Source organism: Ursus arctos, unplaced genomic scaffold (genome assembly GCF_023065955.2).
Source record: "Ursus arctos isolate Adak ecotype North America unplaced genomic scaffold, UrsArc2.0 scaffold_22, whole genome shotgun sequence".
NCBI classification, from domain to species: Eukaryota; Metazoa; Chordata; class Mammalia; order Carnivora; family Ursidae; genus Ursus; species Ursus arctos.
Window position 1 is genome coordinate 49,599,869 of NW_026622897.1, and position 23,908 is coordinate 49,623,776.

The window sequence follows — 23,908 nt, forward strand, 5'->3', positions numbered from 1 at the left end:
CTGCTCAGTTTTGATCTCACAGTTCATTTCAGCCATGCTTTCTCAGGCACTTGCTGGCTGTGCACTGCTGTGGATATAATATCGAAAATACACAGTCCTGGGCCTCTTGGAGTTCAAAGCAGTGGGGCCAACAGACAAACCCACCACACACTATAGCATAATTATGGTGGCAAGCACAGGGCTGCAGGACCCCAAAGAGGGGAAGGTCAGAGAAGATGTCACAGGGTAGGTGGCCTGGGGACTAGACCTTGGAAGAGGGTCAGAAGTTTGAGACAGTTCATGCAAACACACAGCATGAACAGAGTCATGGAGGGATGAAAGGACGGTGAATGTCGATGAAATCCATAGCTCTGAAAACTGCATGGCTAACTAGCAGGAGGGGGGTCCTGCTGAGTTCCAGAAGGCAGGTCCTAGGTCTTACTCACCCCTGCAGCACACCACTGCGAGCACGGTTCCAGGTGCCTAGATGGTAGTAGTAAGCATTTGTTGCATGCAGGCAGGCATGAAGGTGTGAAAGAAGGAGAAAGCAAAGGAGTGGGGGAAAAAGGAGGGTGCAAAGTACAGAGAAGTCAGGGGCTTGCTCCACACTGTAAAGCAGATGGTTGGGCAAAGCCCAGGGTTTTAGAGATCAGTACGAGGGGAGCAGGTCCAGGGCACGTCGGGTCTGTGGGTGACCTGCAGCACGCCCAGGCCAGCACCTGGCCCGCAGTTAGCTGTAAACTGTGAAGATATTTTGGATAAATGGATGAAGGTTGCTATCTGTTAGTAGGTTCCTGAATTTGTATCAGAATAAGACAGAGAAGGCTACATCATAGGAACGGTGGCCTGGTCACTCCTCAGCCCTTTTTTGGTAACTGATTATAAGCTGGAACAGCCTTCTATAATGATCTACTCCCACCCTCTTCTTTCATTTATGGGTGAGAAAACTGAGGCTCAGAGAGGAAAAGCGGTTTGTCCTTCTGCATTTCATTCGATGGGATTGACATTGTCAGTTGAAGTCCGAGGAGCCCAAATTCTGTTTCTTGCACCGCCACTAACTGTTTTCCTCATTGAAATGCGTGATCTCTAAGGCCCCTTCATGTCCCCCCTTCCTACCCATCTCATTCACTGCACAGATACTCAGTGAGCATCCTGCATGTTGGGTTTTGCGCCAGGTTCGGGGGGAGATTAGGGAGAAGGCAACCCCATGCCCCACCCAGGCCCTCCACCAGATCGCATTATCTCAACTCCTGTCAGGTGATATTTTTTAAACTGCTTATCTATCTGCCGTTCCCCCCGACTCTAAGCTTCTCAGGGGCATTTTTCATTTTTATGCTGCCTTAAATTTTTTCTGGAGCAAGGTGGAGAGTTGATGCATATATTAATTAATGTATTGATTATTTTTTGTCCTTTGTACCCAAATCATCTTGCACTGGTAGGCATTCACTGGAGATATTCATTGGAGACAATGAAACAAGCAGATAATCTCACAAGGGTGAGAATCACCCCAGCAGGGGAAGCACAGGGGCCACAGAAGCTCAGAAGATGGGCTTCTGACCTGGTCAGAGGGTGAGGGAGGCTTCTGGAAGGACATGACCTTCTGCATCTTCCAGGACAGGAGGAATTACTCAGAGGACACGTAAAGGACAGAGAGAAAGGGCACAGCATGTACCAGGTGCCGGAGGCCGGAGAGAGCCTGGTCCACTTGAGGGTCTGCTAGGGACTTCTGACGATGCCAGGGGCACACCCTTCACCTCTCCCCACTCTGCGACTCCCCGATGGGGCGTGTATTACCCACAACAGGAGGGGGCCGAGTACTTTGGTTTCCTGTGCTGGCAAGCCCCCGGCATGTAACCGTCCCCCACCCAGGACTCTGTGAATGGGGCTGGGGTGCCGGCTTCCTCCGCAGCAGCCAGTGTGCAGGGCACGCACTGAAGTCACTTCCCCGAGTTGCCAGTCCCGAGGAGCCAGAACTCAAGGCCAGGCCCCGTCCCTCTGGAGCCGGTGTATTGTGTATGGACCTCCACCTGGCCTTTTTGGGCAGTGCCAGGAGCCAGCTTTGGTTTCTGCTGGGAGGGCAAGTCACAGCTGTTCACACTTTCCTCGCACCTGAAGCTCACCTCTTTTGGCGAGGAACTTAGAACCATTTTTACAATTTAAACATATTTTTTTTTTAAGTTCAGTTAGTCCTCTGGCAGGCAACCTGTAGATAGGCTGGGTTGACAGTGGATGGAGAGGACTAATGGAAGTCAAGGAATCAATCAAGAGGCAAGTTCAGGAACTAAGTGTGACCCAGAAGCGTATCTGCGTGCTTGTAGCCCAGATTTTAGGAAGAAGGTAAGGCCAAGATATTCTCAGAGTAGGAAGGAGGGAGGGAAGAGGGAGGCAAGCAAGCTAACGAACTCTGCTTAGAAACAAACATCAACTATTATTTAAACATCAAATATTATTAGAAGAAAAACCGGCAGGTTTCCGGAGCAAGCACTCCAGAATCTATCTGGATAGGTTGCTCTTGCTCTGGGGTTAATATGAGGAAATAGCATTCTTAAGCACCCATATTAACCTGTCTGTTGTTCTATGGACTGTGACAGCTCCATTTTACATCTTAATGGCTAACCATTCATTTCACGCAAAAAAAAAAAAAAAAAAGCCTTTTTTTTTTTTTTTTTTTTGCCCATGAACCAGCTACTCAAGGCCAGAAACTTTGCCCCCAGAAACAGGTTTCAAGGCAGAAGCTGCAAGTAAGCTTCAAGTGGGTTCCTCAGGAAGCCCCCTCTGTACGCCCCCTTGCATTTACGCACATCCCCTGGCCGGCTGCCTTTTGCAGGTACCCCTCTGGCTTGCCTCTCTAGCCCTTCCTCTGCCCTGTTGTGATCTCTCTGCAGAGAAGAGTCACTCTCTTAGCTAACAGTGAAGCCACAGTGGCAAATAAATATATGGAAGTGTCCCCTGTGCGGAGAAAAGGCGGGCGAGCAGAGGAAGAGGACCACGCTGACCAGCTTCGACAAAGACAAGGGATGTAACCCCAGGCAGCGGAGAGGGTGAGGAGTGATCGCAAGAAGAATAGCTGCACTTACATTGTACCAACCACCTGCCTGGCTATGTCCTAAGAACTTTAAATGTGTTATTTCATCCTCACAACAACTCTTAGGAGGTAGGCACAACATTATCCCTTTTGAGGTTAAAGAAGAAACTGGGGCTCAAGGAAGTGAATTCAGTGATAGAGCTGTGAGTAGAGTGGCCAGGATCAGACTGAGTACTCTGGCTCCAGGGTCCCTGATTTTCACCCCATGCTCTTTCCCCCCCAACAAACCTTTACATCCACGCAGTATTTATTGAGCACTTGCTACATGCCACGCGCTACTCTGGTTGCTAGGGATACGTCAATGAACGAAACAGACACAGATTATTTGATTGACTGCTGGGTGCCTGCTCGCCTCCCCCCCCCGAAGACATCCCCGGAGGACGTCCTGGTGAAAGAGGCAAAAATGGTTCCTGCCCCGTTCTACCTGGGGAGTAGACATTAATCAAATAGTGGTTCAAGTAAGGTTATAATTACAAGTGCCCTGAAGAATGTGGAGTAGCGGAAGCTGTCCCAGCTGGAGGGGCGGAAGCAGCTTTCCCCAGAAGTGACTCTAAGTCTATACTGAGACCTAAAGCGGGAGGAGGCAACTCCCGGAAGAGGAAGCATGATGGCCCCAAAGATGACTGGTTTGCATAGAACTCAGGAAACAAGGGGGCAAGCCGGAAGATGGGGTCAGCTGTGTGGGTTGGAAACAAGGTAGAAATTTAATGTTTAGTGAAGTGTAATAGGAAGCTTTTGAGGGGCTAGAACAGAGTAACATATCTTTAGTGTTTGGCACAGTTTCCAAAGCTTTTCCTACCCACTCTTTGTGGTCTGAAAGCAGTCTGGTAAAGCAGGCAAGTTTGGGGTTCTTGTCCCAGCCTGCCAGGTCAGATCACTGAAGTGCCTCCAGAATGATCACGAAGAATTGGAAGAGCGAGGATGAGGGTCCAGGTCTTTCTGCTGCAGGGACTCCAAGGGCTGGCGAGAGAGGCAGAGAGGAGAGAGGAGGCTTCACGGTCCCGGACACAGTGCCAACACTGGTGCCGCAGGACAACGTGGGGTGTGGGGGAAGCTCGTGGGGTCAGGAGAGGGGCTGTGACATGGAAGGGTGTGCTGTGCTGTGCCTGGCACACGGTGAACGCTCAATGAATGCCCCTGCCCTTTCCTTCAGCTGCAGGAAGCACAGCTGTGGTTTGGCACAGACTGGCCACCATCTCCGCCTTCTGTGTTGGGGCGCGTTCTGGCAGGTGTCGGGCTGGTTTTGGTGCAGTGCACGAGAGAGGAGACAAGTCGCTTGCGTTCCTTGCCCAAGACAGGGTCCCTGTTTTCTAGTTCTAGAATGCTCTGCCGGGAGATCTTGCAAAGAGTGAATGGACTTTCCTCTGCCTGGACTCTGGAGAGGGAAACTCGAGAAGACAATTCTCCAGGTTTTCTGCGGCCCTGCCCCCTGCTCCCTACTACGATATCCTGTGCTGGTTTGGTCCAAGAAATTCCTCATCAGAAAGAGCTTCTTTGGCAATTTATCCACCCAAGAAGAATCACCAGCACTTACTTACAAAACCCTTTTCATACATTTTTTTCATTTAATTCCCATAACAATCTGATGATGTAATGACCTATTTATCAACATTTTATGAAAGGGTCCTGAAGTGGTTGTTATTCGGGGCACACAGTGAACAAAACCCAAACGCAGGTCTTCTGTGACCCCAGTCTCGTCTTCTCTCAGCTGCATCACAGCGTCTCTCTTGGTCCCATCCTTTGGTACTGGTGTCTGCGCAGAGATATCACAACAAACTTTTCCCTGACTTTGGATTTTCCTGCTCATCGGAGGGCTGATTTTGGACGTCTTCCTGATCACTGGAAGAATGAGCAAGGACCCTCTTGGGGGCCGTATTCAGAAGTCATACTTCCTAGGGAGCCCAGAGCTTAGAGTTGCAATCCTTTTTCTGGCACATCCACCAGACATGGGTAGATGGATGCCGGCCAGTGTTAAAATTGTGGCATTCGAAGAGGGCAGAGGAATGTGGCTGGCTCCCAGCCTCTTATTTTCCCATTCTACTGGAAGGTCGTGTTCATTCGAGCATTTAAACCAAAAATAAATTATTGTAATCCATTTGCTAATTATACCAGGCTGAAGTTCTAGACGCTGTAAATTGCAGCCCTGATATATCTAGATGAAGTTTCTGGGAGTTTATTTTTAGCCATTCAGAAAGCACTCAGTTTCCTAGAGGCTTCATTTGCAAGTCTAGGAGGGGACAGGGAGGGGACAGGGAAAATGCGTCTGCACAGTCCTTCTTGCCCCGTGACTTGGATGGAGTTGTTTAACCTCTCTGGCCCACCTCCGGAAAAGCCCGTGGTTTTAGTAGCTGATCTGGAAGTCCTATCTGTCTTCAAGCTCTAACTCATTTTGTGACTATGGAAACTAGAATGTGTCCAAACATGGTTCTTCCCTATCTAATTCATCCTGGAGAAGGCCAAAAGCTGCCACCCCAACATGTTCGTGAATCATAGAACATGGGCCTTCAGAGGCCTTGGGCTCAGGGGATGCATGGTCCCACTGTTCTGATCCTTATATCTTGAGGGGTGAAGAGAGGAAGGATTTTAGGTTTATTTAGCCCCCACTTTGTACATAAAACACTGCTGGGAGCTTGCACGTGAGTGATTTTTGGATGGCCTCCCTCATTCAAGGCCAATGTCATCTGTTTTGGTCATTCGGTCACTCATGAGCCTCTGTGTGCCAGGCACTGAGCTCGGTTCAGAACACGTCGTGAGGGTGAAGTGGATGGGACTCCTAGCCCCCAAAAAGACCAGAAGGGAAGGTAAAGCATGACATAAATATGTCAAATTGGCTTTTGAACTGCAGTATTAGCCACAGACGATAAAGTTGCTGAGTGCCATCAGAGAAACCCCAGACATATTTTTGCTTGTTGGGGGAGGAGAATCAGGGAAGGCTTGGAGGATGAAGAGGTATGTGAGCCAGGCTTGATGTAGAAATCAGATTTAGAAATGGGGGCACTGGGTAAGGGAAATCGGCAGACCTGGTTTGGTAACCTTGGAAACTACCCTGCCACATCACAAGGATGGCTGTCCCTGACCAGTCAGCATTCACAGATGCTTAACAGAGCACATTCCTTCCCATGCACCGTGACTCCCAGCAATTTTTCTCCAGTTGTGACATAACTATATTTTTTCAGAGGGGGAGCATAAAAAATCCTTTGGAACAATTTTTGTTTGGATGCTTCTAGTATCTAGACTTCGGATAAACAATCTTTACTGTATTCATGTAATTCTTGGGCGGATGGATGGGTGTGTGGTCAGAGAGATGCATGGATGGTTTGGTATCATTGCAGACTTGCCACAGCAATTCAACTGGCTAGGCTTGTGGGCAGCTCTATGGGAAGAGGGACATTGCAGCTGGCCTTGAACAATGAACAGAATTCTTAAGCACACAGTGTAGATAAAGGTCTTCCATTTCGAGAGCAGCAAAAATGGAAGTGTGGAATATATGACGTGCTGGGAGAATGGCATGGGCAGAGGCCAGGGTATGGGAGGGTAGGGTGAGTAAATGTAGTGGCAGAGAACACAGGCTTTGAGTTAGACAGATGGTGGTTTGAATCCCAGTGCCGCCACATCTAGTGATGCTGAGTGATCTTGGGCAAATTCCACTTCTTTTCTTAGCTTCTCCTTTCTCATCTGTGAAATAGGAATATGAATAATACCTTCCTCGGTTGTTGGGAAGATTAAGTGCAATGAAGTAATTTCTAATACAGTGATTGGCATATACTTAATATGCACTTAATACATGGTAGTTTATGGTTCTTATTTTATTGAAACGACTCATTAAATTATGAAAATTCTGGATCAAACCACAGAATTTAAGGAGGGAGAGAAGAGGGGGCTCTTTACTCTTTTACATTTAAGGATGAAGCAGAGAAAAAGCAGCAGGAGAAGAGACAGAGAAAGTCCTTGGGGGAAAAAGGGGAAGCAGGAGGGTTTCCAGAGGAGGTGGTGATCCTGCTGGTGGAGGACGTGGAGAGGCCACCACAGGTGGAGAAGTCTCTGGAATTTTCAGTAACATCATTATGACTCTCAGAACATTCTGGAGGTGGTGATTTGTGGGGGTGTGGAGTAGAGGAAGTAGTAGTTTAGATGACTCTCGGGAATTCTCTCTGGAAGGAGAAAGAGAGCTTGCAGTGGGATGGGACAAGGTCATGGGAAAGGCTTTGTCAGATGAAGTCAGCACAGTATTTCTCTACCTTTCTAAACTCAGGCTTCTAGCTGATAGACACCAACACCAGTGTCCCCTTCAAGATGCTGATATTCTGGCACCCACGACCCAACACTTATCTTCAGCTCCATTTGGGCATCATATCTGCCAAGAAGATCTTGTCTGGATTTACTTCTTGTAGTTGTATTTTTAAAACAGTAGGGACTTAATAACTCCCTTGGAGCAGAGCAGGCAGGCGAGAAATGATGTGGGCAGGAAGGGTGGTAATGAGGGTGGATGTGAGACCGCACTGAGCAGGTGTGTGTGGAGAGGGGCGGGTAGGAAACAAGGAGGGATCCTGCGAGGCTGGTGTGGAGGACTGAACAAGTAACCGCACCAACCGGCACGTGTCCCTTCTCTACGTGGGTCCTCACCTCCACCTGCCTGGGGGACACCTCACGGGTCTGTTGAGAGTAAGAAACCAAATGGCAGGTGTGGTCATTGTATGGAAACTTCAATTGCTCTGTAACTCTAGGGTATCATTATTAATAGTGTTATAAGCAAGAAATAGAATATCCAGCTCTCTTTCTCGTGTGCTCTCTCCGTTTTTGTCTGCACAGCTTCTAGGTCAGTGAGTGCAATTCTAAATGGCAGGAGAGACTCACGTGGATTGCATGCACACCCTTTTAAAGATAAGGAAATGAGTGTGCGTGGAGGTTAAAACATAAACTCGCCCGGGAGAACACCCAACAACTGGGGAATACATGTTCTTTCCAAACACACATGGGATATTCACAACACTTGACTACATCCTAGGCTAGAAAATGCATCTCAATAAGTTTTAGGGAATCAGTATCCTCCAGCTCACATTTTCCCAGCATAGTACAATTAAGCTAGAAGTCAATAACAGAAAGATGAGTTCAAATATAGAGAGAGTGAGATTTATAAAAACACTTCTAACTCACTCATAGGTCAAAGAAGAAATGATAATAGAAATTTAAAAATACTTGTAAGTGAATGGTAAAAGAAATATTAGATATCAAAGTTGTGGAATATAGCCAAGGCAGCACTTAAGGGAAATTTATGACCTTAAAATGCTTGTATTAGGGAAAAAGAAGGGCTGAAAATTAATGAATGGGCTAAGTATCCCATTTAATAACAACAGTAACCATAAATAAATAAGATAGCCCAGGGCTGCAGAGTTATAAGTGGTAAAGACAGGATTTGAATATAGACATGGCTGGCTCCAAAGCTCTCACACTCTCCACTACCCCATGAACCTTTCTGTGTGCTATTTTCCATAATACGCCCAGTGCCTGGAAATTCTGTTTCTCCCTAAGAGTCAAAGAGATGAGCCTGTAGGGTAAACTCCCTGCATCAAAGGTTGATGATAAATCCCGCTCATTTATTCATGTATCCTTTTACTCATTCAGTCATTAAATATTTATTGAGCATTTGCTATGTGCCAGGCACTGTGATCGCTACCTTAGTTGCCTTTCCTCTGAGTGTTCAAAAACCAGTCTTCGGCCTGGGGCCCAAACTGCCATTGGTGCTCCCGCCACTGCTACCCACCCCACCCCCCCCCACCCCCGCCCCTCAAGCTGCCTGAATCTTCTCTGCTGCTTGTCAGAACAGCATCCTCATCAAAAATGACTGATTTCTCTCTTGTCTCTTTCAACAGGTAGACTGAAATTACCATGTGTCCAAATTAAAATTGCATACTTGAAGGATTATTTGAAGGACTATTCTTAGACCCTTTTAAGAAGATTTAAAGAAAAGTGAGTTGGATTTTTTTTTTTGTGGTTTTTTTTTTTTTTTTACACTTCAGAGAGTATTCATGATCTAAATTAATGTTATGGATGTTTTTTTTTTCTACCTCTTAAATATGCGTTAATAGGTAGACTTTATCTCCACTTATTTTATAATGCCTTTTTTCCCCTAAGAACAATGAGCACGGAGTATAAGATTACTACTTGCCTTCCCTATAAGATTTTAGTACTTTCAAAAGCTTATGGCAACTTAGAGATGAAAGGGCCTCAGAGCCATGGGCCATTCGATAGGTGATGATGATAGATAGATAGATAGATAGATAGATAGATAGATAGATAGATGATAGATAGATAGATAGATAGATAGATAGATGATAGATAGATGATAGATAAGTAGAGATATTTGGCCCATGCTTGGAAACCTCCAAGAGGAGGTTTGTATTGAAGAGGAACTTGGTATTTCCCCACATTTAAGATTTTTATAGAATTCTTCCATAATCTGGATTTGAAATCGACTCTTCCTCACCATGCCAAGCCTCTTTCTTCTTGATTAGACAGTCCTAAAAATGGTTGAAGACAAAGATCATGTTGTGCCTTGACATCTTTTCTTATTCTTTGTTCCTTCAATAATAATTTGGTTTCAAGAACAGTTCCTGCCCTAATCACCTTCTTTCCAGCACTGTAAATGTCTCCTTGAAAAGGCACGCCTGGAACACACACAGAGCTCCACTAGTGTCCTTTGTCCCAGGAGATCCATGAGAACTGAAGGGAGAGAAACCCAAGACCAGACTTGGGTTGCAGGCCTAGTTCTGCTCTTGCTGTGCTGTTAGGAAAGTCCCTTCAAATCTCTGAGCTCGGAGAACACAAGGAGGGTAGGATAAGAGGTCCTAAGATGTTGTCCACCTCCATATGGACATTTCTGTTGACTTGGAGTAAGGAGGTGGCTGCTTCTCGCTGTCCCAGGCACTGGAGTGGGCCAGGGCTTGGGGATCAGTGGGACCTGGGTCCAATCCCAATCCTATCACTTACTGACTTTGTAGTCCGTAGGCTTCTCCTGTCTGAGCATCCGTTTCCTCATTTGTGAAATAAGGATATTAATGCATGTGGCACAAGATCTGTATGCGGTGTGCTGGGATAAGGTGCCTAAAGCACTTGTTACCTGGCGTGTAGGAGTGTTCAATAAGTGCTAGTCCCTGTTCATATTATAAGTAGTGATGGAGCTACTTACTTTTAGCTGGAGGAGGACATGAGGTGGTAAGAACTCTAATAAGACAGAATATGTGAGCATGCTTATTAGGGATGGGGAGAAGTGTCCACATCCTGTAAATATTCATGCAAACACAAGCTTAACTCTCGGAGGTTTATGAAATTCAAACTCGGAATTGGAAGGATCGATTCCTCTGGAATATATAGTCAAAAGGGAAATTTTTAAGGTGGGTCTGAGGAACTACACAAATTCTGCCAACCGCTGGCTGCTGTACCACCTCAGTCCTGGACAACAAAGACTGTTGTCCCCAGGAGGGTCCTTAGACCCCCACTCGACCTGGGGGACCTTGAGAATCCTCAAAGTTACGTGTGTTCAGAGTGTGAAAGGGATTTACAAACTGTTAATTTCCCTACACATATTTTGTATTACTTGTACATTCTGGGATATTCAATACTTTGGAAATCAAGAGGCTAAAACTCCCAAGGAGCTGAGCGTGGAATGAACCAGTAGAGTCCAGCCCACAGATTTCTTGAGTAGAACAGCCTGTGAACATGACCGTGTGTAAATGTCTGTGTGTATGCACACACATGCCTGTGTGTCTGCTCGTGCGTGCAGCTGTGCGTGTGAGAGAGAGAGAGAGACTCTTTGGACGCTGTAGATGTGGTCACCACGCTACACAGTGACCAGCTGCCTGGAAGGAGAATAACACAGAAATGAAAATGAGGCTGTGGCATCAGTCAGCCTCGCTCTGTAACTGCCCAGCTGGGTGATCTTGGCCACATTTTTAACCAAAGTGCCAGTCTCTGCCTTCATGGAGCTTGACGTCTCTGGACAGGTCTACTCTGAGGGGTTGAGAGTCAGTGTAGAATTTACCCTTCACAATGGGTGAGTGCCCAGGATGTGTAAGTGCCATTTTCTCAGGGTTCATGGAGTTTATCAGTTTAAGGAAAGTTATTTTGACCTGTTGGATTAAAAGAACTTCATGAGGTATCTTAGATTTCACAGGGCCACTTCCCCAAGGTCCTAGGCCACTCCCCCAAGGTCCCAGGCACCTCCCCAAGGTCCCAGGATGCTCCCCCAAGGTCCCAGGCACCTCAGTGGATGGAGAGCCCACATGTGTGAGCACACCCTCTAGCCTGCTAGAAAGGCTAATTCCAGAGGTATCCCACACCTCGACCATCCTTCTGAGCTGCCTTCGTCCACCTGGGTTTGGGGCTGACAAATCTTAAATTCAGAACTGGGAACTGTAATGTCATTCAAGGCGTGGCACAACGATTTTTTCTTTAATTTGGAAATTAAATATAGCCAACATGGCTTTTGTTCTCCAGACAGCTACTGACCTTACACCCATGGGTGCTGCTCCAGGCTGATGCTGTCGTGGGTGCCACTGTCAGAGGTGCCCCTTTCAGGGGTATCCAGACCCGGGGAAGACTACATAGTCCTATTTTGTGGGGTTTTTCAAATTGTATGTTGTCTGACCCATTAGTGGGTCATGAAATTAATTTGGTGGTTCAAAATTGTCATGTATTAAAGTGAAACAGTGTAACCCAGTTACCCATAGAGTGAGTGAAGATATGTGCTTTATATATATTCAACAAAACTCTTGTATCCAAAATAGTTATAGTGGGAAAAAAGAGGAAACTCACACAAATCAGTAGGGAAAAGACAACCTGATAGAACAAAGGCAGAAGGCTCAAACAGACACTTCACAAATGAAGATATCCAAATAGCCAATAAGCATACGTACCGATGATCAGTTCTCAGAGAATTGCAAATGAGACCCGCAGAGACCGACTATGGTGAATGCACAAGAACGACTAAAATGAGGAAGATACATACCAAGTGTTGCAAAGACGTGAAGCAACTAGAACTCTACAGGGCCGGTCGACGTGTAATTTGGTATAGTGACTTTGGAAAAGTGGCAGCAACAGCCAAAGCTGACCATCCCCATGCCAGGGCTCCCATCCCTGGATACGCAGCCACGAGGCATGTGCACTCATGTCCACCACAAAACATGGCCAGTGGAATGGATGAACTGTGGCATGGCCACACAGTGCAGTATTGTACACAGTGACATCCGTGACCCTCACACGCACAATGTGGAAAGAAAAAGCCAGGCATTAAGAACCTTTTCTACACCTCTGCAAAGCACAAAAACAGACAAAACTAATCTGGGCTGTTGGAAGTCAGGGCAGTGGTTACCCTTGGGGGAAGAGTTGGTAAATGGGAAGAGTTGGTAAATGGGGTCCACAGAGGGTTTTCGAGGGCCTGGTAATGCTCCATCTCTCGATCTGAGGGCCGGCTACGTGGGTGGTTTCAGTTCTGAGTATTTCTCTAGCTCATCATTTAGGACGGGTACACACTGCTCTCTTACATCATGCTTCAATAAAAGTTCATAAAATGAGTTTATAATTTATAAATGAATAGAAAAGAATAGAAAATACAGCAGGTAGTAAGGGTAAGCATAAGCAAAACTCAAGTTCCATGTGCGTCCTATCTGTGTGTCTATGTTGGGTTGTGATGTCAATTGTATTCCTTACTGTGAGTCACAGCCCAAAATCTTGAGAGTCACTGGTTTAAGAAGAGGAATCTGAGGCCCAGCAAAGAGGGGAATTAAGAGCAGAGCCAGGAGGGGAGCAGAGCTGAGAAGATGCTAGGTCCCCTTCTGCTGATTCCGTGTCTCTCATTTCCCTGCCAATGGGTGAAATGGCGCGTTCCGTTGAGTAGGCTCCGTCTGGCACCTTCGTCCCTGGAAGGCAGTCCTGTGCTTTCTGTCCAAGGGGAGCGATTGTTTTCCCACCCACAGACGGGCAGAGTCTGAGGCCCAGCCACCTCTGCAGGGGCCTGGCTCCAGCTCCCCGAATTCCCTCCTACCTCCTTCCTGCCTCTTCGCCTGCTCTGCTTCCCTCAGCGCTCGGGAAACAGCACCGTGCTCAATTGTGTTTTCATTTGTGTGATGTGACTGTGGTTGTACAAATTGGAAAACTGTGAGGAAAACACACTGGGAGGAGGGGGTCCGACAAAGCAAGCTTCGGTCCTGGCTTTGTGCTTTTCTTTTGTTACGAAGTGGTGAGTCCGTTCAGCAGACCTCTCCTGCAGGGTCCGGGGGGTTCCCAGCCTCTGAGGGTATCCGATTTGCGGGATGCAGCCCTGTCCCGGCCAGGCAGAGCTTCACAGAGGAGGGAAACGTTCTGTGGATTTTAAGAGGCCAGTATGAACCTCACACAGGGTCTGGAACCATCTTAAATAGGAGGGTTACATAACATCAGTGGCTTTCCAGCTCCTTTGACTATGATCCTCGGCACAAGATACATGCGGTGTCTTCACTCAGGACACGGCCCCACTCCCACAGGGAGATGGGTGTGGTTTAGGATGGGATAGCCCAGACCTCTCCGGGAGGGGCATCTAGCCCAACCTCAGGGACAGGGAGTCAGAGGGGGCCTCCGAGGTTTCATAGCAGCCAAGAGGTCCAAGCTAAGCATTAGGGAAAGGGCGACTGCACAGGCCAGGTTGCTGAGGAGGACCAGCGCTGTTGTGTTCTAGAAACTGCCTGCACTTCTGTGGAGTCAATGTTGAGGATATGTGTGGGGAATGTGGGAGAGGATCCAGAAGAGGTGGACAGACACCAGATGGTAAAGAGCCTCTGTGCCCTGACAAGATGTGTCCAGGGTGAAAAGGAAACCATTCATGAGATTTGTGTAGGCAAGAGAATGCCTGCAGCCTTGCAGACAGAGGAAGAGGTGCAGGCAGACGCAGCTCTGAACAACCGTGCATCCCACAACTGTATTCTCCAGCACTCACTTGTGCCGTCCTCAAAGAAGACCTTCAGAGACCTATTCTGATCTAGGCCTGGCTGAAGGTGGGCACTGGAGAGATGAGTAAGAAAGAGCCTCCCGGGTTCTGCCAGTGGACTGACGGGTCAAAACCAAGCATAAATTTGACATAGTAGTTACTATCCCATGGCAAAATGTCCCAAACTGTGTTCCAGGATGTATCAGTCCTACACAACATTGTTTAGAAAGTAAAGGAGGAGGGTTTCCTTTTGAGTGATCTGAGAAGTGCCATATACTGAATTGCTCCAGGTAGATCTCACTGCCACTAGCATCCTCAAGGTTCTTAGAAGTCCTGCAGTATCGATGCTAACCTCATGTTGCTCAAAATTATTTGTCCAGAACCCCTTTTGCATGTGTCTTCCAACCCCTCTGTTTTTCAGAACTTATTTAGGAAATTCCATCCAGGAGAATGACCTGAAGGCTTGATGGGAGCTCTGAGGAAGGAGAAAAGGGCTCTCTCTTCATGAGAGAGCACAGGGAGAGTTTTCCAGAGAGGGAGATTTTGTGTGCATTATATAAGGCCCTGTCTGAGCCGAGCTCAGGGTCTGGACCCCCAGCAAGTACTCAGTAAATAATTAATAAATGAAGGAATGGCTACTGTGTTTGCTGGTGAGAAGAATCCAGAATTCTCAGCAGGGCCCGGAGACGGAGGACACACGTTAGCAATGGTCCAAGTGTGCCCTGGCAGTGAGGTGGAGGGTGTCTTTCCTCTTCCTGGGCCCCCTCTCTTGACTGTTTTGGAAAGAGCATCAGGAGGCAGCAAAGGCAGGGGTCCCGTACTCTAGAGCCAGCCTGCCTGGGTTTGAATCCCAGCTTCATCATGTCCCAGCCGGTTCCTTCATTCTCCTGTGTTTCAGCACCTTCCCCTGTATGATGGACCCAAAAATAGTGCACAGGATCAAGTGTTAATATAGTCACGGTCCTGAGACGGCCCGACAGGCGATAAGCATCACCTAAGTGTTCGCAGTTCTGGGCTGCTGGCTGCTTCCGCTGGGTGCCTCCCACGGCCTCTGGCTGAGCCCCATCTCCACTTTCCCAGCAGACTGCAGATCCTCGGATTCCTGAACGAGGTATTCTGCACATTTCTCCCCCCACCCCCCCGGCATTGGGAAGGGCCAGGATGACGTTTCTTCCTTTTCCATAGTCAGGGCTGTTTGAGGTAAAGCTCAGGTTCCACTCCCGGTTATTAGCGCTTAACCGCTCCGGCTGGGTAAATATTTCTGAGGAAGTCCAGCACATCTATTATTAATTTACTGCCAGCAGTTGCTGTACATTCCTGAATCGCTTCTGCCTACGGATGTTTTTGTAGGCTGTGTAGAGTTCTCCTGGCCTTAGTGCCTTTCCGGGGCTCTGGTGGCAATAGGTCTCTCCTGCCTTTGTCTTCTTGGGGAAGGGTGGACAGTCATGTGGGTGGTGGACCCAGGGTGCGTGGTGGGTCCTGTGTAATGCTGGTTAATGGACCTCATGGAATCTTTTCTCTACACCCCCCTACTTTCAGCTTCACACCTGGCTTCGTGGCCAGAAACCAGGGTGTCATCCTTGAGAGCACTCTCTGTGTCATGGCCCCATGTCCAGTTGTCACCAGGTTCTAGAGACACCACCTCCCAGACTTCACAAACCCTTTCCTTTCCCATTGTACTGCTATCCATCAGCTGGTGGTCCCAGCAGCCGCCTCCACCCACCTCCCAAATCCCCACAACCACCACCCCCCCCCAGCTTCTCTGGTCATGAAATTACATCAAGACCCCCGCTTTGCATTGCCATGAGGTCCCCTGCTTTTTAAATTGCCTTTCAATCTTTTTATTACCAATCCCTGTCCGGCTTCTCTGTTGGACCATAAGTCCATGAGGATAGGGACCAAGTTCATCTTGGTAATGATGCTGGACAAATAGAAACCTCTTCCCAGGTAGTGACAGACAAGACTATGCTTTCTTTTCCCCTCCTTCCTTTCCTCCCTCCCTTCTTCCTCTTTCCTTTTTTTCTTTTTCTTAACTACAGTTGAAAGGGGGCTAATGATCACCTCGTCAAATTTCCCAGAGGAATCTCAAGGCCACTGTTGGAAGAAAGGAGACGAAATAGGCAGGACCCTGAACCCCCCCACCCATCACCAACCCAGAAGCTACCCATAAAGGGTAGATAAACTCCCATACACATTAGAATTGTTTTTGATTTTTTTTTGTGTGTGTGAAGTAAAAAGTAGTTCTTCTCTAGGACTGACTCTGTAGTTGTATGTCCTAAGCTTAAAGACCAGCTCCTTCATTACTGCTGTGGGACCATGGACAAGTTATGGTAGCTCTCCATGGCCAGTTTGATCATCTGCAAAGTGGGGTAATGGTCGTGTCTACCTCAGAGGTTTGTTGTGGGAGTAACAAGTAAAGCACTTAATACAGATAAAAGACTGGCATCCAAGATCTACAAAGAACATCTCAAACTCAATACGCAAGAAACAAATAAACAAATCATAAAATGGGCAGAAGATATGAACAGACACTTTTCCAATGAAGACATACAAATGGCCAACAGACACATGAAAAAATGTTCAAAATCATTAGCCATCAGGGAAATTCAAATCAAAACCACACTAAGATACCACCTTACGCCAGTTAGAATGGCAAAAATTGACAAGGCAGGAAAAAACAATTGCTGGAGAGGATGTAGAGAAAGGGAATCCCTCCTACATTGTTGGTGGGAATGCAAGTTGGTACAGCCACTCTGGAAAACAGTGTGGAGGTCCCTTAAAAAGTTAAAAATTGAGCTACCCTATGATCCAGCCACTGCAATACTGGGTATTTACCCCAAAGATACAGACATAGTGAAGAGAAGGGCCATATGCACCCCAATGTTCGCAGCAGCATTGTCCACAATAGCTAAATCGTGGAAGGAACCGAGATGCCCTTCAACAGATGCCTGGATTAAGAAGCTTTGGTCCATATATACAATGGAATATTACTCAGCTATCAGAAAGAACGAGTTCTCAACATTTGCTGCAACATGGACGGCACTGGAGGAGATAACGCTAAGTGAAAAAAGTCAAGCAGAGAAAGACAATTATCATATGATTTCTCTCATCTATGGAACATAGAACTAGGAAGATCGGTAGGGGAAGAAAGGGATAAAGAAAGGGGGGGTAATCAGAAGGGGGAATGAAGCATGAGAGACTATGGACTCTGAGAAACAAACTTAGGGCTTCAGAGGGGAGGGAGGTGGGGGAATGGGATAGACCGGTGATGGGTAGTAAGGAGGGCACGTATTGCATGGTGCACTGGGTGTTATACACAACTAATGAATCATCGAACTTTACATCAGAAACCAGGGATGTACTGTATGGTGACTAACATAATATAATAAAAAAAAAACATTAAAAAAAACAAGTAAAGCACTTAGAATAACAGCCAACACATGGTAACATATTTAGTTAGTTACTGTGGTTATAGTTGTGATCCTCTCCATTCATGAAACCATGTATTAGCGTTCTGCACTTGCATTTGCCTGGAGCATGTCCAAATCTCCCAATGGTTAGGATTTATGTATACTTTTAGCTTGCACTGGCTGAGACACATATAAGACAGAATAGCTGCCGTGGATTCAATAATGTCTGAACTCGGTGTGTATTCGTCACAACAGCCCCTACATATGTTGTGCAAGACATTGATTCAGTTATAGACAATGTGTGGTGAGTCGAAATACAGGTTCCTAGATGTGTCAGTAAAAAATATCCCCCAATTATAAAGCTCTGATCTGGATTATTGCTGTTTCCTCCAGCATAGTTCATGCCCATGGTGGCACTAAGTTAATATTTGAGTAAACAAGTAACTGGATGGATGGATGGATGGATGGATGGATGGATGGATGGATGGACAGACGGATGGATAGATAAATGGTTGAATGAATGGATAGATGAGGCTGTTTCACATTGGCCTCTGGATTTACTTTGAACATAGCAAGTGTATATGTGTGTTAATGTATATGTGTCTATGAATATTTGCAGAGGAAGTTCCAACTATTTCTGTCCCAGGGAAGAAGATAGTCATAGTTACATAGTTTGCATATTCCCCCATTTTTTAGTTTACAAGGTCATTTTTCACTGGAGTCCTTTCAGCTGTCCAGCACTGACAAAAGATAAGCACTCCTTCTGCCTCTTCCATGCCTTTCTCCTCCAGCAATGAGGGCTTTGTGCTGGGAAGATTGCCTATGGATACTCCTTTCCCAAGGCCCCATAGCCTTGTCTGGCTTCTATCAAGAGTGTGGATGGGGGAGGGGGACACAGACAGTTGAATTCAGGGAGCAGTGCCCATGGCCTGGTGCCAATTCAACAAATCAGGCTGGGGCAGATAACTCAGTGTCTTTTCTGAGATACAGGCAGCCTGGCCACCTGACCCGGTTATCCAGCTGTCTGCAGCCAGCACCCTGGACGTCATCAAGCTCTAGTTTCCCAGAGTCTTTTGCTCAAGGCCCAGGAGAAGATGGAAAGCTGGAGCCAATGGTGTGAGACGGCAGAAGGACAGGTAGCCAGTCTAGGGTGTGAAGAATTTCACCCAGTAAGCAGCTTCTGTGGCTCCTGTGTCTTAGGGCTTCAGTTCACTAATGAGATTAAAATGCCAACAGCCTGCCTCTCCACACACTTACTTAGGAACACATTGGCTTGAACTGCTTAATGAGTGTTAGTCAGGAATCTAAGAAAGGCCTGGGCAGGCAGGCGCCTGGCTGATTCCTTGTTGATTACAATGCTAAATGTGTCGCCCTTTGAAAGCCCTCAGTTGCTCAGAGAGCAAAAACCCAGGGTTGAGATTTCCTGGTAACCCTTACATTCCCACAGTTTCCAGATGTTTGTAAGTCTAAGTAAGCTAATGTGAGTAAAGAAGGGTTAATGAGGAACATTCTGATAATGACAAAGACAACAATTATGATGATTATCACAATAAAAAATAGTGGTTATCAAACCTGGCTGCCCACCAGAAACACCCAAGGGTTGGTTGGTTTGTTATTTTGAAAATATTGACACTGGGCCCTGTCCCTAGTGATTTTATTTCCCCAGACCTGGGGCCCAGGAATCTATATGCTTAATAAGTACGCTGGATGATTCTGATATTCCTGGCTGAACCCTGACTTTGGGAACTGCTGCTCTGTAGGATGAGGGCACGTTGGACCCACATTGGTATCTGACTGTCACTTCCTAAGCTGTGTGGCCTTGTGTCTATTGCTTAGTCGCTCGTAATCCTCCAAAAGGATCATGCAACGTGGTGCAGCCAACTGTGGAAAGCTGTGTGATGATTCCTAAAAAAATTTAAAATAGAATTACCATATGATAATGCAATTCCTCTTCTGGGTATATACCCCCCAAAATTGAAAGCATGGACTTGAAGAATTATTTGTATGCACATGTTCATAGCAGCACTATTCACAATAACCAAGAGGTAAAAGCAACCCAAGTGTCCATCAATGGATGAATAATAAACAAGATGTGGCATACACATACAATGGAGTATTAGCCTTAGAAAATGAAGGAAATTTTGGCACATGCCACAATGTGGATGAACCTTGAGGACATTATGCTAAGTGAAATACACCAGTCACAAAAGAGCAAATACTGTATGATACACTTATATAAGGTACCTAGAATAATCAAATCATAGAGAGACAGAAAGTAGAAAGAGATGTAGCAAAAGCAATTCTAAGAGAGAAGTTCATAGCAATAAGTGCCTATGTTAAGAAGCAAGAAAGATCCCAAATAAGCAGCCTAATTCCACAGTTAAGGAGCTAGAAAAATAAAAACAAACTGAGCCTAAAGTTAACAGCAGAAAGGAAATAATAAAGATCAGAGTAGAAATCAATGAAATAGATAACACAAAAGCAAGAGAAAGGATAGCTGAACTACAAGTTGATTCTTTGAAAAGATAAACAAAATTGGCAAATGCTTAGCTAGACTAACCAAGGAAAAAAGAAAAAGGACCAAAATCATAAAAATTATAAACGAAAAAGGAGACATTACAACTACTACCACAGAAATTCAGAGGATCTTAGGAGGCTGCTGTGAGCAACTATATGCCAACAAACTGGACAATCTAGAAGAAATGGAAAAATTCTTAGAAACATGCAACTTACCAAGATTGAATCAGGTAGAAATAGAAAATTTGAATAAACAATCATAGGTAAGGAGATTGATCAATAATCGGAAATCTCCCAACAACAACAACAACAACAACAACAACAAAACAACAAAAAGCCCAGAACCAGATAGCTTCACTGGTGAATTTTACCAAAGTTTTAAAGAAGAGTTAACACCAATCCTTCTCAAACTCTTCCAAAAAGTCAAAGAGGAGGGAACACTCCGAAACTCATCAAGACCAGCATTATCCTGATACCAAAACTGGAAAAGAACATTACTGGAAGAGAAAACTACAGGCCAATATCCCCAATAAATTATAACATTCTCAATAAAATACTAGCAAACAAATCCAGAAGCATATGAAAAGGACATTATTCACCATGAACAAGTGGGATTTATCCCAGGGATGCAAGGATGGTTCAACATACATAAATCAATTAATGTGATACATCACATATTAAAATGAAAGAAAGAATCATGATCATCTAAACAGATGCAGAGAAAGCATTTGACAAAATTCAACATCCATTCACGATTCAAACTCTTAACAAGCTAGGCATAGAAGGAACATATCTCAACATAATAAAGACCATATATGGCAAGCCTACAGCTAACATCATACTTAATGGTGAAAGATTGGAAGATTTTCCTCTACAGTAAGGAACGAGACACGGGTGCCCAATCTTACCACTCTTATTCAATATAGTACTTAAAGGCCTAGCTAAAGCGATCAGATAAGAAAAAGAAAAAATATCAAAACTGCAAAGGAAGAAATAAAATTGTTTCCATTTGCAGATGATTTTATTTTATGTAGAGAAACTCCTTTATAAAGACTCTACCAACCAACCAAACAAACAAACAAACAACCCGTGAGATCTAATCAATGAATCCAGTAAAGTTTCAGGATACAAAATTAACATACAAAAATTAGTGTTTCTATATACTAACAACAAATTTCTGTAAGAGACATAAAGCAATCGATACCATTGACGATAGCATCAAAAACAATAAAATACTTAGGAATACATTTAACTAAAGAGGTGAAAGATCTGTACTCTGAAAACTACAAGACACTGATGAAAGAAATCAAAGAAGACACAAACAAATGAAAAGGTATCCTGTGTTTGTGGATAGGAAGATTGATATTGTTAAAATGTTCATAGTACCCAAAGCCATCTACAGATTCAGTGCAATCCCTGTGTCAAAATTCCAATGGCATTTTTTACAGAAGTAGAAAAAGCACCCCTAAAAATTCATATGGAACCACAAAAGATCCCAAAGAGCCAGAGAAGTCCTGAGAAAGAACAAAGCAGCAGGAATCACAATTCCCGACTTCAAGATACACTACAAAGTTATAGTATCAAAACAGTATGTTATTGGCATAAAAACTGACAAATAGACCAATGGAACAGAGTCGAGAGCCTAGAAATAAACCCAAACATATATGCATAACTAATATTTTACAGGGGAGCCATGAACATGCAATAGAGAAAAGACAGTCTCTTCACTGGTGCTGAGATAATAGGATATTCACATGTAATAGAATGAAACTAGACCCATCTCTTAAAATGCTCACAAAAAAATAAACTTGAAATGGATGAAAAACTTAAATGTATGACCTGAAACTATGAAACTCCTAGAAGAAAACATAGGGGAAAAGCTCTCTGACATGGGTCTTGGTAATGCCTCTTTGGATATGACACCTAAAACACATGCAGTGAAATAAAAAATAAACGAGTAGCACTAGATCAAATTAAAAGGCTTCTGCACAGCAGGAGAAACCATCGACAAAGTAAAAAGACAACCTACAGAATGGGAAAAGATAGTTGCAAGCCATATATTCTGATAAGGGGTTAATATCCAAAATATATAAAGAACTTACATAACTCAATAGCAGAAAAACCACAAATAATCCATTCACAAAGTGGGCAAAGGACCTTAACAAACATTTCTCCAAAGAAGATATCTGAAAGGCCAATAAGTACGTGAAAAGATGCTCAACGTCACTAGTCATCGGGGAGTGCAAATTAAAATCACAGTGCGGTATCACCTCACACCTAGAATGTCCACCATCAAAAAGACTAGCATTTAACAAATGCTGGCATATGTGTGTGTGTGGGGGGGGTATATACGTATATGTGTGTGTATACACATATGCACACACAATGGAATATTATTCAGCCATAAAAACCCAAGGAAATCCTATCATTTGTGACAATTTGGATGGACTTTGAAGGCATTGTGATAAATGAAATAAGTCAAAGACAAAGACAAATACTGCATGATCTTACTTACAGGTGGAATCTAAAAAACAAACAAGCGAACAAACGAACAAATCCCAAACCAGAAAAAAAAAAACTAAACTCATAGAAAAAGAGACTTAACCAGACTTTTGGTTACCAGAGTTGGAGGGTGAGGGCGATGAGAATTAGAGGAAAGTGGTCAAAAGGTATAGACTTCCAGTTATAAAATAAGCACTGAGGGGGGCACCTGGATGGCTCAGTAGGTTGAGTATCTGATTCTTGGGGTTTTTGTTTTTTGTTTTTTGGGTTTTTTTAATAATATTTTTTATAATATCATGTTAGTCACCAGACAGTACATCCCTAGTTTTTGATGTAAAGTTCAATGATTCATTACTTGTGTGTAACACCCAGTGCACCATGCAATACGTGCCCTCCTTACTACCCATCACCGGTCTATCCCATTCCCCACCCCCCTCCCCTCTGAAGCCCTCAGTTTGTTTCCCAAAGTCCATAGTCTCTCATGTTTACTCCCCTTTCTTCTTCCCTTTCTTCTCCTACCGATCTTCTTGCTTCTTATGTTCCAAAATTGAGTGAAACCGTATAATTGTCTTTTTCTGCTTGACTTATTTCGCTTAGCATTATCTCCTCCAGTCCCGTCCATGTTGCCACAAATGTTGAGAAATCGTTCTTTTTGATGGCTGAGTAATATTCCATTGTATATATGGACCACATCTTCTTAATCCAGTCATCTGTTGAAGGGCATCTCAGCTCCTTCCATGATTTAGCTATTGTGGACAATGCTGCTATGAACATTGGGGTGCTTGGTTTTGGCTCAGGTCATGATCTCATGGGTTGTGAAATCAAGCCCTGCGCTGGGCTTCATGCTCAGCAGGGAGTCTGCTTTAAGATTCTCTCCCTCTGCCCCTCCCCCCTCTCATGTGTGATCTCTCTCTCTCTCTCTCTCAAATAAATAAATACATCGTTTAAAAAAATAATGCCCAAGGATTAAATGAGTAATGTGATGACTAGAGATACCTAGGGAAGTTGTTAAGAAAGTAGGTCCTGGATCACCTGGGTGACTCAGTTGGTTAAGTATCTGTTTTCAGCTAGGGTCATGATCTCAGGATCCTGGAATGGGAGCCCTGCATTGGGCTCCCTTCTCAGGGGGGAGTCTGCTTCTCCTTCTGCCCCCCCCCCATGCTCTCTCTCAGATGAATAAATAAAATCTTAAAAAATAAAATAATAAGATAAAAATGGAGAGTAGGTCCTGAGAGTTCTCATCACAAGGAGAATTTTTTTTCTATTTTTCTTTTTTCATTTTATCATATCTATATGAGAAGATGGATGCTAGCCGAGCCTACTGCGGTCATCATGTCACAATATAAGTAAATCAAACCATCATACTATACTCTGTAAACTTTACAGTGATATATGTCAATTATTTCTCAATAAAACTGAAAACATTTACTTATATGCAGATCCATGCTAAGCATTTTA

The 23,908-nt window shown here is 44.9% G+C and overlaps 1 protein-coding gene and 1 long non-coding RNA gene across 2 annotated transcripts in view; both read left to right on the plus strand.

Moving 5' to 3' along the window:
• The window catches only part of TENM4 (teneurin transmembrane protein 4), a 593,869-nt gene that overhangs the window by 156,621 nt on the left and 413,340 nt on the right, over positions 1-23,908 (plus strand).
• Positions 9,152-19,912, plus strand: LOC130544546 (uncharacterized). Its single transcript, XR_008960917.1, has 2 exons — positions 9,152-11,270; positions 11,312-19,912. It is a non-coding gene; the product is annotated as an uncharacterized LOC130544546 (long non-coding RNA).